Here is an 11,994-nt window from a genome sequence, read left to right as displayed (position 1 = left end):
CAGGCTCCTCGGTCCATGGGATTCTCCAGGCAAGAATACTGGAGTGGGTAGCTCTTTTTTTTTTTTTTTTTTTTAAGTCATCCTGACCCTTTTATTGTTGAAATTAAAAAAAATAAAAGATATTAAATACAATGGTGAATATATAGGACACAACAGAATCATAAAATTTAATGTTGAGTTAATGGATCTCCAAATTGGCTTTGAACCCAAAACTGCTTAAAAAATGGGTATGCTTACTGTTAATGGCAACTGGCTTATAGGTGAGAGAATGGTCAAAGCTGTTTCAGTTGAACTTCCAGGGAAATTCTCTTCTCAAGAGCATCCTTTAACTGTTGCTACAATTCACTATTCAATCTGGCCAAAACTGTGTTGGTTTCCTTATTGCATCTAATTGACACCTGAATAGCTTTCTTATCTTTCCCAACAGACCAAGGAATAGAAGGCTGTGATGCAAGAACAGCAGCTAGGACGCCTGTGTTCTGTGCATGTTCATCCGCTTCTGGCCTTAATTCATCTTCTGATTTTAATCTCCTTCGAACAGGTTTAGGTGGTGGAGCAACAGGTGTGGTGCCTTTGCTCACATTGGCAGGAGCACTAGCAGCTGTCTTTTCTTCAATTTTACCATCTGTTTTGGCAAATCAAAGAGAACTTGTGGGATCAGAAGCTTTTGCAAACAGCAAGACTTCCGGATGCTTCTCGGCTTCATCATCTGTTCTTCATTTGCGGCAAATACTTCCAACTGGCTGAAATCTGCAAAATTTGGTTGTTCTGGTATCTGCTGAGGTGAAGTACGAATGTGAGTTATTAGGCCATTGGCATCCCCTGGGTGATGCACAACAGGACAAGGAGCCTGTGAGGGCTGTGGTCTTGAAGGCACTGCAGGAGTTTGGGCAACAGCTCCAGCCTGTGGCTTTCTTGTTGTGATGGAAAAGGCCCAATTCATACTGTTATGCCCAAGTCACAAAATCTCCCAATGACCACCAGGGAGCCGGTATCCAACGCAAAAGCAAGAGAGTTTTTATTACGTAGCTCGAGCTGGGGCTCCCACCGTTACCGACGCAGCGGCTAAGGAGAGGAGCCCCAAGTTTTGGGTTACACTGCTTATATAGGGAATATTCAGGTGAAAGGGTAACAAAGGGGGTGTTCAGGCTGAAGGACTACTGATTGGTTACCCTCTTCTATAGGGTTGTGTGTGGATTTCTGATTGGTTTTTTTACTTCCACGGCAAATCATTACTTCCAAGGTAAATCACAATGGTAACTCATTACTTCCAAGGTAAATCACAAAGGTAAATCATTACTTCCAAGGTAAATCACAAATTCTTGAACTTAAAGTCAGGAGGTTTAACCTAAGGGCTGATTGGCTCACGCACAGTGGAGCAAGTTTAGGCAATATCCAAAGTCTAAGTCTGTTTGCCCAGTACCTTTGCAAAATGGAGCTCTTTTACAAGATGGAGTAGCTTAGGCTCTTCAATACCTAAAGATGATGATATAGAATGAGAGGGCTGAGGCCTTGAAGGTGGACCTGCTGGTGCAGTGTTTTCAGGAGAGGTTCCTGAATGAGACCTTGGATGAGTTACATTGTTTCTAATCTGTTCTGGACCGGAAGTAAGAGAGTCTGAAGTACTGTAAACATCTGCTACAGTATTTCCAGAAGCAAATTTCACTGATGAATTTATCTTATTTTCTTCTGAAAGGTCAGATGTTTTCACAAGCAATGGGCTTAGTGGGATTAATATGATCACTGCCAGTTCTTCTAAGTTCCATTTCCTGCATTTGGATTTTGCTTGGAGTCATACGAATGGGAACTGAATGAACAATAGCAGGATCAGGATCAGCTGGTGCGATGTTAGAATCAAATTGGGTCAGAGTTTGTGAGCTTGAAGAGCATTCACTAAATGTCTTCCACGGCTCACTGCTCTGATTCAGCTGGGGCCAAGTCTGCTTTAGTGACGGCATTGACAGAGATTTGCTTGGAGGAGCCTCTGCAGGAGAGCCTGAATAACCTACCTCACCTGGCTGATCCCCAACATCTGCTGAATCTTCCAAATCAATCAGTTTGGGCATTAAGCTTTCAGGGGGTTTTTCTCATAAATCATAGTCATTGCTCCTTGCAACTACCAGATGAAATGCAGCACAAAACTCAACCAGTGTCAAGGCTCCATCTTTATCAAAATCTGAGAGTTCCCCAATATGAGAAAGCTCAAGAATAGGAAGTTTCAGTTTTGTGTAAAAAAAAAAAAAAAAAAAAAAAAACTCTTTAGCTGTAGATCCTGCAGCTAAACAGGAATAAATCTGTTTAGATCAGGCTAAATGGTTTTAAATTGATTTACATAGTACTGTCTGTGTTTATCTGTTATTTCCCAAGGATCGTCATAACTGCTGGATTGCCTACGAATTTCATTGGCAGTTGTAGCTGAGGCTACAGTTCGAACTGTCGTCTGGTCCTAGGCAGAAGCAGGATGCATGGTTAAAAGAGTACTGGTTGGTGGAATATCTGCAAAACTGGCCCAGTTTTCTTGAGGTGGAGGTGAAGAATGTCCTAGCCACATTGCATCACCAGCAGAAGAGCCTGATTGTGCTTCACCAAAGAGAGCACAGAATGGCCCAGGTTCTGCAAGGGGCCTCTCACTGTGTCCTCCACTGGGATGACGGTTTTCTTCCTCCATGTGTGTGGAGAAGTTGGTGGAGACTGCTATGGTGAAACTACTGGGAACACAGGTTCCTGCTGATCTACAGATGTCTGAGGCTGGACAGTATCATGGCTTGTGGACCCCTTTTTCACTTGTCCCCTGCCAGGTGGTTGGGGGGGTTACACCAGAGTAAGACCCTTGATTTTCACAATCTGAAGAATATGAGGTTGCATGATGAGATTCCTCTTCATTCTTTGAAGCAACAAATCTTGGCAGAGGAAGGTCCTTTACTGTATTTATACTTTTTTCTCCAGGGGCTCTTCCTGACCCAGGGATCAAACCCACATCTCCTGCAGCCCCTTCAATGCAGGTGAATTCTTTACCTCTGAGCCACCAGGGAAGCCCTTTAAATTGTCTACTTAAATACAATTCACTTTTCCCCAGCCAAACTTGCCTCCATTCTATAGTGATCAAGTTCTTTTCAAAATGTGCCTTCTGGTCACATCACTCCACTCTTCAACTTTAAAGAAAACCTGTCTGTGACTTCCCATTGCTCTTAAGGTGAAGCTAAATCTAACACAGTGCTATCCAGTAGAACTTTCTGCCGTAATGGAAATGTTCCCTGAACTCTCCAATATTGTGTCTACTAGCCGCAAATGGGCAATTGAGCGCCTGAAATGTAGCAAGTTCAACTGAGGAACTCAATTCTTAATTCTCCTTGGTTTTAATTACTTTAAATCCAGATTTAAATAACCACATCAGCTAGTCGCATCCATGTGGAACTCAAAGATGGCCCCTGCATTGTCTACTCTCTGCCTATTCTCTAACCTTTTCCTATACCAAGCTCCCTACCTCTTGGTCTCTCTGACTCCTCTTTTAAGTTTCACACATTCGTTTTGCTTCCAGCTGACTCAAGAAAACTTTGCAAATATTATGCCTCTGTTGGGGGAACTCTTCCCACTTTTTTTTTCCTAGTTAAAACCTACTCATCTTTCAGAGGACTTCCCAGGCGGCTCAATGGTAAAGAATCCGCCTTCCAATGCAGGAAATGCAGGGGATGCAGTTTCGATTCCTGGAAAAGGAAATAGCACCCCACTCCAGTATTCTTGACTGGGAAATCTCATGGACAGAGGAGACTGGTAGGCTATAGTCCATGGGGTCACAAAGAGTCAGACATGACTTAGTGATTAAACAACATCTTTCAGAAGATTCAAGAATGAAAATTGCTGAAAATCTTCCCTAGGGAAGCCTTCTCAGCACATGAGGAGGCCAATTTCAAATGTGCTTAACTCATCATCATTGTCCTTGCCATAGTTGCAATCTGATATTTATCTTTGTTGTTGTTTCCATAAAACTAGACTGTTAGATCAACGAAGGCAAGGACCATTGTCGCCCAGTAATTACTATTAGCATAGAGTAAGTACTTTATAAATATTAATTGCATCAAAGAGTGATTATTTTTTATTACTCTGTGGCTCCCAAAATTCAATTTGATTTGGGCTTTTCTGGTGCTATCTTTGACCAGTTTTTGCGTAAACTAAGCATACAAAATAACAACTAAAGAAAGTTTATCCAATTGCCAACCTCTTTCCAGACCAACAAAGGAATGGAATGCGAGAGCTTCCTTGGTATTTACTGATGCAGAAGTAATTGAACATTGGAGCTAAAAGCTCAAACAGTGACTACAAGTATCCAATTTACCCGTAACAGTCTAAACGACATTCAGGCTGACACATTAGTGAAGAAAACTTTCATAACTTTCACCAACAATCTGAGCTGCACAAATCCCTCTGCTCTTTATATCTTAATTTAATCCTTTTTGAAGTCATTTGTTCCTGTAGCTGGCATTTTAATCTCTGATGTGCTTCTGGTTGTCCTCGTTTCTCACTTGTTATCAGCATGCTCTTCTGCAGCTTAATGCTTTCAGAGAGCCTTTTGGAGTTTTACCTGACTTAAGATTCTTAAGTTCTCTTTCCAGGATCTTTGAGTTTTAATCTTTTTCTTCATAGTGACAGGCTCAATCCTAATTCCATGAATACATCTTGAACTTTTGAGGGGGAGAGGTTTATAGGGCAATCTGTGTATTCATCTAGTCCGCCTCCCACCTTAAAGAAAAATATGTTGTCTCTCTGAATTCTTTAAAGGGCATGTAATAGAGACTCGTGTACTCTGCAGCTAAGTGATTGTCCATACAAGATGATTCCATTATAATTCCATAAAGCAAGGGTCCTCAACCTCCAGGCCACAGACTTATACCTCTTGTCAGATCAGCAGCAGCATTAATGTACACAATAAATTTAATGCACTTGAGTTATCCTATGACCAACCTAGACAGCATGTTAAAAAGCAGAGACATTACTTTGCCAACAAAGGTCTATCTGGTCAAAGCTATGGTTTTTCCAGGAGTCATGTATGGATGTGAGAGTTGGATTATAAAGAAAACTGAGCACTGATGAATTGATGCTTTTGAACTGCGGTGTTGGAGAAGGCTCTTGAGAGTCCCTTGGACTGCAAAGAGATCAAACCAGTTCATCCTAAAGGAAATCAGTCCTGAATATTCATTGGAAGGACTGATGCTGAAGCTGAAGCTCCAGTATTTTGGCCACCTGATGCAAAGAACTGACTCACTGGAAAAGACCCTGATGCCAGGAAAGATTGGAGGCAGGAGGAGAAAGGGACAACAGAGGATGAAATGGCTGGATGGCATCACTGACTTGATGAACATGAAGTTGAGCAAGCTCCAGGAGTTGGTGATGGACAGGGAAGCCTGGCATGCTGCGGTCCATGGGGTTGCAAGCATCAGACATGACTGAGTGACTGAACTGAGCTGAATCATCCAGAAACCAACCCTTACCCTAATCCATGGAAAACCTGTCTCCCATCATATCAGTCCCTTGTGACAAAAAGGTTGAGGACCGCTGCCATAACATACAAAATAGTTTCCGGTAAATTTTATACCAGATCTCTTAAGTTAAATGACATATATGTGAAAGTATGCTGAGAATGTCCACTTCTGGCCCCTTTCAATATAACATGGACCATGAATATGGACACATCATGGTATGGGACCCGAAGTATGTATTTCAAAGCCACGACATACTGAGTTGCAAATAGTACACCAATATCTAACATTCTGAATCTCATCACATCAATAATGTGAAGACAATAATACTCAGAATTTACTAATAGTCAATGAACTAATGCAGTTTAAGTGCCTACTGATAGTATATTGGGCAAATGTTAAACAATTTCCCTTCCTAATCCCTCTTACTATTAGTATTTATCAAAGCCTTCCTTCTAGGAATTCTTGAGGCCATATGCATAGGTTCAGGCTTATCATTAACATCTTTGAAAACAATGTTGACCTAGTCATTCAGTATCTTCAGCCCACCAGCTCTTATTATCTAGTATCATTTTAGTTGACTAAATCCAAGTGCTCAGGGGAGCTGGATTTCAGACAACAAGCCTGATGGGTTGACCATGTACTCTCCAAGGTCTTTGTGCTGGGTTAACTCTACTATTCTACATTTTCTTGCCTATCATTCCAATTCCCTATGGTCTTGGAATAACCAATGCCTACATGACAGCAACCACTAAATAGCTCTTTCAATTCCTTTGACCTTAGGAGGCAGATCCTATTCTCTCTATCCCCAAACACTGGTCTTTCAAAGGAAGGGTGGCCTGGAACCTCACTCCTGTTCTCCACTATAATTTCAAGTTTTGTGTATCATTTCTGCTTCTTCCACTATATTGCATCTTCATTGAAAATAACATCAGCTGACCCTCAGCTAAGGTTGCCATTGCATGCTAGATTGCCTGGCTGCCTTTACTAAGGTCAGTCGGCACAGCTGGTAAGTTCATCTGTCACTTTCATCCTTGTCTTTTTCTCCTCAACTGCAAGGATTCATGCTTCTGACATCAGTGCCTATCTCTCCAGACTAAAGGAAGTATCTTGTTAGGATGAAATCCTTTATGCAACCACTAAGAAATCAGAAGAAAACAGGCTCTATTTGAGAAAATCTGAGGAAACAATTGTTTTCCAGTAAAATACAACCATTGAGCATAACGTAGATGAAATCATGATAGGAAAACAACAATGATAAAGCAATAAGAATTGTTGAAACCTCAATTCTGAAGCTAAGGGAAACAAATTTAACTTGCAGACAGATCTTATAAAAGAAACCAAAACTGCATAGGTTTCCCACCTCCCCCTAATTCCCAGCTCAGACTCCCAACTCAAAAATCCTTATCAAAGGCAACGTTTGCATTTTCTGTACTAATCTAATGACATCTGAACAACTGACCCCAAAAATCTGGAGAACACCATTTCCTTTGTCTCATACCTTTGTTAGCTTAAGGGTCTGTTGTCTGTAGTGGCAGGCAACACAGGCTCAGCAGCGGGCATCTGCCAACCTGGCTCCCTCTAGAATGCCAAGAGTACTCTGGCAATAACGCAAAATGTAAGATGGGGGCTCCCAGCTGGTTCTGTGTCCACCTAATTTCTCCTGCTTTACATTTAAATTCTCGAAACCCTAAGCAATTTATTGTCAAACCTATTCTATCTTCTGCTTATATTCGAATCTGTTATCCTTCAGACCATCAATTTGATGAGAGCAAAGAATTCTACTACCTTCATAGACGTTCCTTAATATTATGTAACAGCCCAAATGGGAAAAGAATTTGGAAAAGAATAGATACGTGTGTGTGTGTGCATAACGGAATCACTTTGCTATACACCTGAAAGTATCACTGCATTGCTAACCAACTATACTCCAATATAAAATAAAAAGTGATAAAAAAGAATTTCCTGAGGAGCTTGACTTAAAACCAATGGAAGTTTTATAGATCCATTTTCAAGCAACTCAGGAAGAGAAGGATAGATGCTAATGATCATCTGTGTCTAGTTGGTTTGGCATTTTCTAATTAGATTCTCAAAAAAAAAAAGCATAATATACTGATGTATAGGTCAAATTTCATTACAGTGATTACAATGATAAGCAACCTAAAGATAAATACTCTTCAATATAACCAAATGTTAGAACAACCATGTTATTATCCCCATTCCTCTCCCCTACCCCTGATAACTACTATCTGATCTTGTGCTACTACTGACTAAGGTGTTCTCTCTTTAGAACATATTGGTGCCAACTCTATGCCTTACAGTAAACTGCAAAGGGTGTCTCTCTTCAGCACTTTTCATGGTTGGAATAATCTACCTATACCCATGACACATATGTACTCTCTTTCATACACATATATTTAAATCTTGATCTTCATGTAAATAATAATAATATTGAGGGTAAGCACTGGTGGTGGTTTAGCCCTAAGTCATGTCTGACTGGCTTCCTATGGACTGTAGCCTGCCAGTCTCCTTGGTTCATGGGATTTCCCAGGCTAGAGTACTGGAGTGGGTTGCCATTCTCTTCTCCAGAGAACTTTCCTGACCCAGGGATTGAATCTCCATCTCGTCCATGGCAGACAGATGCTTTACTGATGAGCCACCAGGCAAGCCCAAGTAAGCACTTACTATTCACTAAATATTGTCTAGCAAATATACACTAAGCACAGTATACATGCGCTGTGTATTTGTTTTACATAATAAGTAAACTTGTAATGTATAATGATCAAAATTCTCCAAGCCAGGCTTCAATAGTACATAAACCATGAACTTCCAGATGTTTAAGCTGGGTTTAGAAAAGGCAAAGGAAACAGAGATCAAATTGCCAGCATCCACTGGATCATTGAAAAGCAAGAGTTCCAGAAAAACATCTACTTCTACTTTATTGACTATGCCAAAGCCTTTGACTGTATGGACCACAACAAACTCTGAAAAATTCTTAAAGAGATGGGAATACCAGACCACCTGACCTGCCTCTTGAGAAATCAGTATGCAGGTTGGGAAGCAACAGTTAGAACTGGACATGGAACAACAGACTGGTTCCAAATTGAGGAAGGAGTACAGCAAGGCTGTATATTGTCACCCTACTTATTTAACTTATATGCAGAGTACATCATGAGAAATGCTGGACTGCATGAAGTGCAAGCTGGAATCAAGATTGCCAGGAGAAATTAAAATAACGTCAGATATGTAGATGACACTACCCTTATGGCAGAAAGTGAAGAGGAACTAAAAGCCTCTTGATGAAAGTGAAAGAGGAGAGTGAAAAAGTTGGCTTAAAACTCAGCATTCAGAAAACTAAGATCTTGGCATCTGGTCCCATCACTTCATGGGAAATAGATGGGGAAACAGTGAAAACAATGACAGACTTAATCTGGAGGGGCAGGGCTCCAAAATCACTGCAGATGGTGATTGCAGCCATGAAATTAAAAGATGCTTATGCCTTGGAATAAAAGTTATAGCCAACCTAGAGAGCATATTAAAAAGCACAGACATTACTTTCCCAACAAAGGTCCATCTAGTCAAAACTATGGTTTTTCCAGGAGTCATGTATGGATGTGAAAGTTGGACTATAAATAAAGCTGAGTGATGAAGAATTGATGCTTTCGAACTGTGGTGTTGGAGAAGGCTCTTGAGAGTCCCTTGGACTGCAAGGAGATCCAAGCAGTCCATCCTAAAGGAGATCAGACCTGGGTGTTCATTGGAAGGACTGATGCTGAGGCTGAAACTCCAATACTTTGGCCACCTGATGCAAAGAACTGACTCATTTGAAAAGACCCTGATGCTGGGAAAGATTGAAGGCAGGAGGAGAAGGGGGCGACAGAGGATGAGATAGCTGGATGGCTTAACCTACCGGATGGACATGAGTCTGAGCAAGTTCCAGGAGTTGGCAATGGACAGGGAGGCCTGGCATGCTGCAGTCCATGGGGTCGCAAAGAGCTGGACACAACTGAGCGACTGAACTGAATTGAACTGATGCTTGTAATGTAGATTAAATATGCACTGATTACAATTGACTTGCATGTAATAATAATCAAGCTCTCACAGCCTTATGAGGTAGGCATTATTTACAGTCTGCAATCAAAACATCTAAAATCGAGAGCAGCTGAGTAATTACTCAAGATAATATAGATGGTGAGTGGCTAAACCATGCTTCACACACAGTGTGATTCCAAACTAAGATTCTTAAACCTGATCTCATACTGCCTGTTGTCAGGGTGGAAAGGTTCTGTACCACATTTGGACCTTTCTTTATTCAAGAGCTGGTTATCTTTGTAGAAGCTATTTTTCCCATCTCAGATTATAATATTTATGAACATTAAATAATTGTTAAATGAATGAGTAAATAAATATTAAACTTACCTCTGAGAAAGATTGTTAACTTGAAATGTGAACTGTGTTTGTTCATTAAATGTATGTATCACGACAACAGGGAAAGAAGTAAGGAGAAAGGATAAATCTAAAACTAGGTTATTGAATCATTCTCCTATACTTCTGGAAACATCATTATAGGGGTGAAACTATTATTTCTGTGTCTATAGAATAGATAGATGTGAGGAAACTAGGGCTCTGAGAATTTAACTAATTTATCATATGATGGCCCTAGTAATCAGCAAAGTCAGTGTTTAAAAGTTAGGTTGCCTGGTTCCAAAACTCATGCTCTTAAACTAATTTACCATATAAATTTCACCAGGGGATTTGACATACCCTCTTGAGGTTTTAAGTCTATACATGTGTAATTAAGAGAACTTTGGCTAAGTTCTAGTTTTGCTCTTAATGAATGTTATAATTCTAAATAATCATTTTAAGTTTATGGTGAGTTACTTACTGAGAAAATGACAGTTCTAGAGGTAATTCTACTTAAAATCTATGTTTGATCTAATGGATCATTAGTCTGCAATTCACCAGCTCATTTTTGTAATCATAATTTATTCCAACCATGATATCTTCAGTTTAAAAAATGTGTATATACTAACTGGATGCAAACAATAGCTATTGTTGACACTGAAAATTTGACAAAATATGTCATTAAATGAAAGAGATGCTAAGTTATAAAGTTACTACAGTCTACCTAAGTATGACACATTTTCATGAGTTTATGCTAAAACCTTGAGAAAAATCCTAAATGTTCTAGCTGAATGACCTCATCTATAGCAGTAGTTTGCCTGATACAGAAGTTACTTTATGTTTTCAAATGGTATCACATCTTCTGTTCTTTGAATCTAATTTGTCAATGACAGTGGCCAAGAATTGATGAATGATCCAGGAGAGAATTACATGGTATTTAGCTTTTCTGGAGAGATATGACATTTCAGGTTTGGGATGATTCATCTCCTGGTTAACATGTCAAGTTTTCCTGTGAGATGTTAGTTGTTGCAAGAAATATAATGGAGCTATCACTGGTACATCTGGAGGTGGGCTAGAGTCTGACGGCTACTCTGGTGTGGCTGTGTGAAAGGATTGGCATGTGTCCAAACCATCTATTGGGCAAAATCTTCTGAATTTTAGGCAACTGCTGATTTGAAATACCCTGTCGTACTCCACATGCAGTTAGGACTCCCCTGCTGTTCTGGAAAGTCCTATGTCCTGAAAATCAGTGAAACCGTTAGAGTTTTATTGACCAACAAACCCTTGGGTGTTTCCAAAATTTGTGCTCAATCTCATCAACATTTGTCAAGGTTAAATCCCTACTGTTTAGGATTCACAGCCTACACAAGATACTTTGCTTTTCCTGTAGGCTTCCCATCTATTTAGCTCTTTAAAAGAGGTTAATAAAAAGAGAAGACTCTGTAGGGTTTACCCATCTAATTGGAGAAGACTCATCCACACAGGAGACCCTTGGCATTGCACCAAGGTAACGGGTGGTGGTCACTGCTGGGAGGAAAGATTGGGTTTGTATCCATTATTGTTAGGTGCTTACCACAGCCAACCTTAAACAGTTAAATCAAGGAACTATAAAATGGTCAAAAATGAGCACAGACTCGATTCTAAATTCTGGCTATGATTCGCGAGTGATTCTAATTTCTGAAAAGATTATCTCTGTGATTTAATTTCACATGGAAAACATCCTCCTTTTGCAAAGCTGAACTTGTGGCTTCCTGGGTTTCAGAGAAATCTTTCAATAGGAAATCATCCAGGAGGAGATAGGCTATTATTTAAATGGTCTTGACGTTCCCATAACCTTCAGTTCCCTTCTGACCTTCTCACTCCCTTTCCCAGAGCCTGTCCTATGCCAGATGCTGGATGGGTACTCATCCCCCAGGCCCAGCTTCTCTTCTCAAAGATGAAACAGGCAGGATTTTTCAAAAATGACCTCAATAAGAAAGCAGAGAAAACAAAATTGAAATAAAGACAATAAAAGCAACCCAGCTAATAAAAAAAATGTTGCTCTTTATAGTATAGTTATTTCATACCATTTATTAGCTTTGAAATCAGGTGCAGAGTTCCTTCCAATAATTCAAAT

The 11,994-nt window shown here is 40.1% G+C and overlaps 1 pseudogene; it reads right to left on the bottom strand.

Moving 5' to 3' along the window:
* Positions 1–254: 254 nt before the first annotated feature.
* LOC101105827 (ralBP1-associated Eps domain-containing protein 1-like) overlaps positions 255–11,994 on the bottom strand; it is a 58,614-nt pseudogene continuing 46,874 nt past the window's right edge.

Source organism: Ovis aries, chromosome 8, assembly GCF_016772045.2.
Source record: "Ovis aries strain OAR_USU_Benz2616 breed Rambouillet chromosome 8, ARS-UI_Ramb_v3.0, whole genome shotgun sequence".
Classification (NCBI taxonomy): domain Eukaryota; kingdom Metazoa; phylum Chordata; class Mammalia; order Artiodactyla; family Bovidae; genus Ovis; species Ovis aries.
The sequence above is the reverse complement of the archived record's forward strand: the minus strand, read 5'-3'. Positions and strand labels throughout refer to the sequence as shown.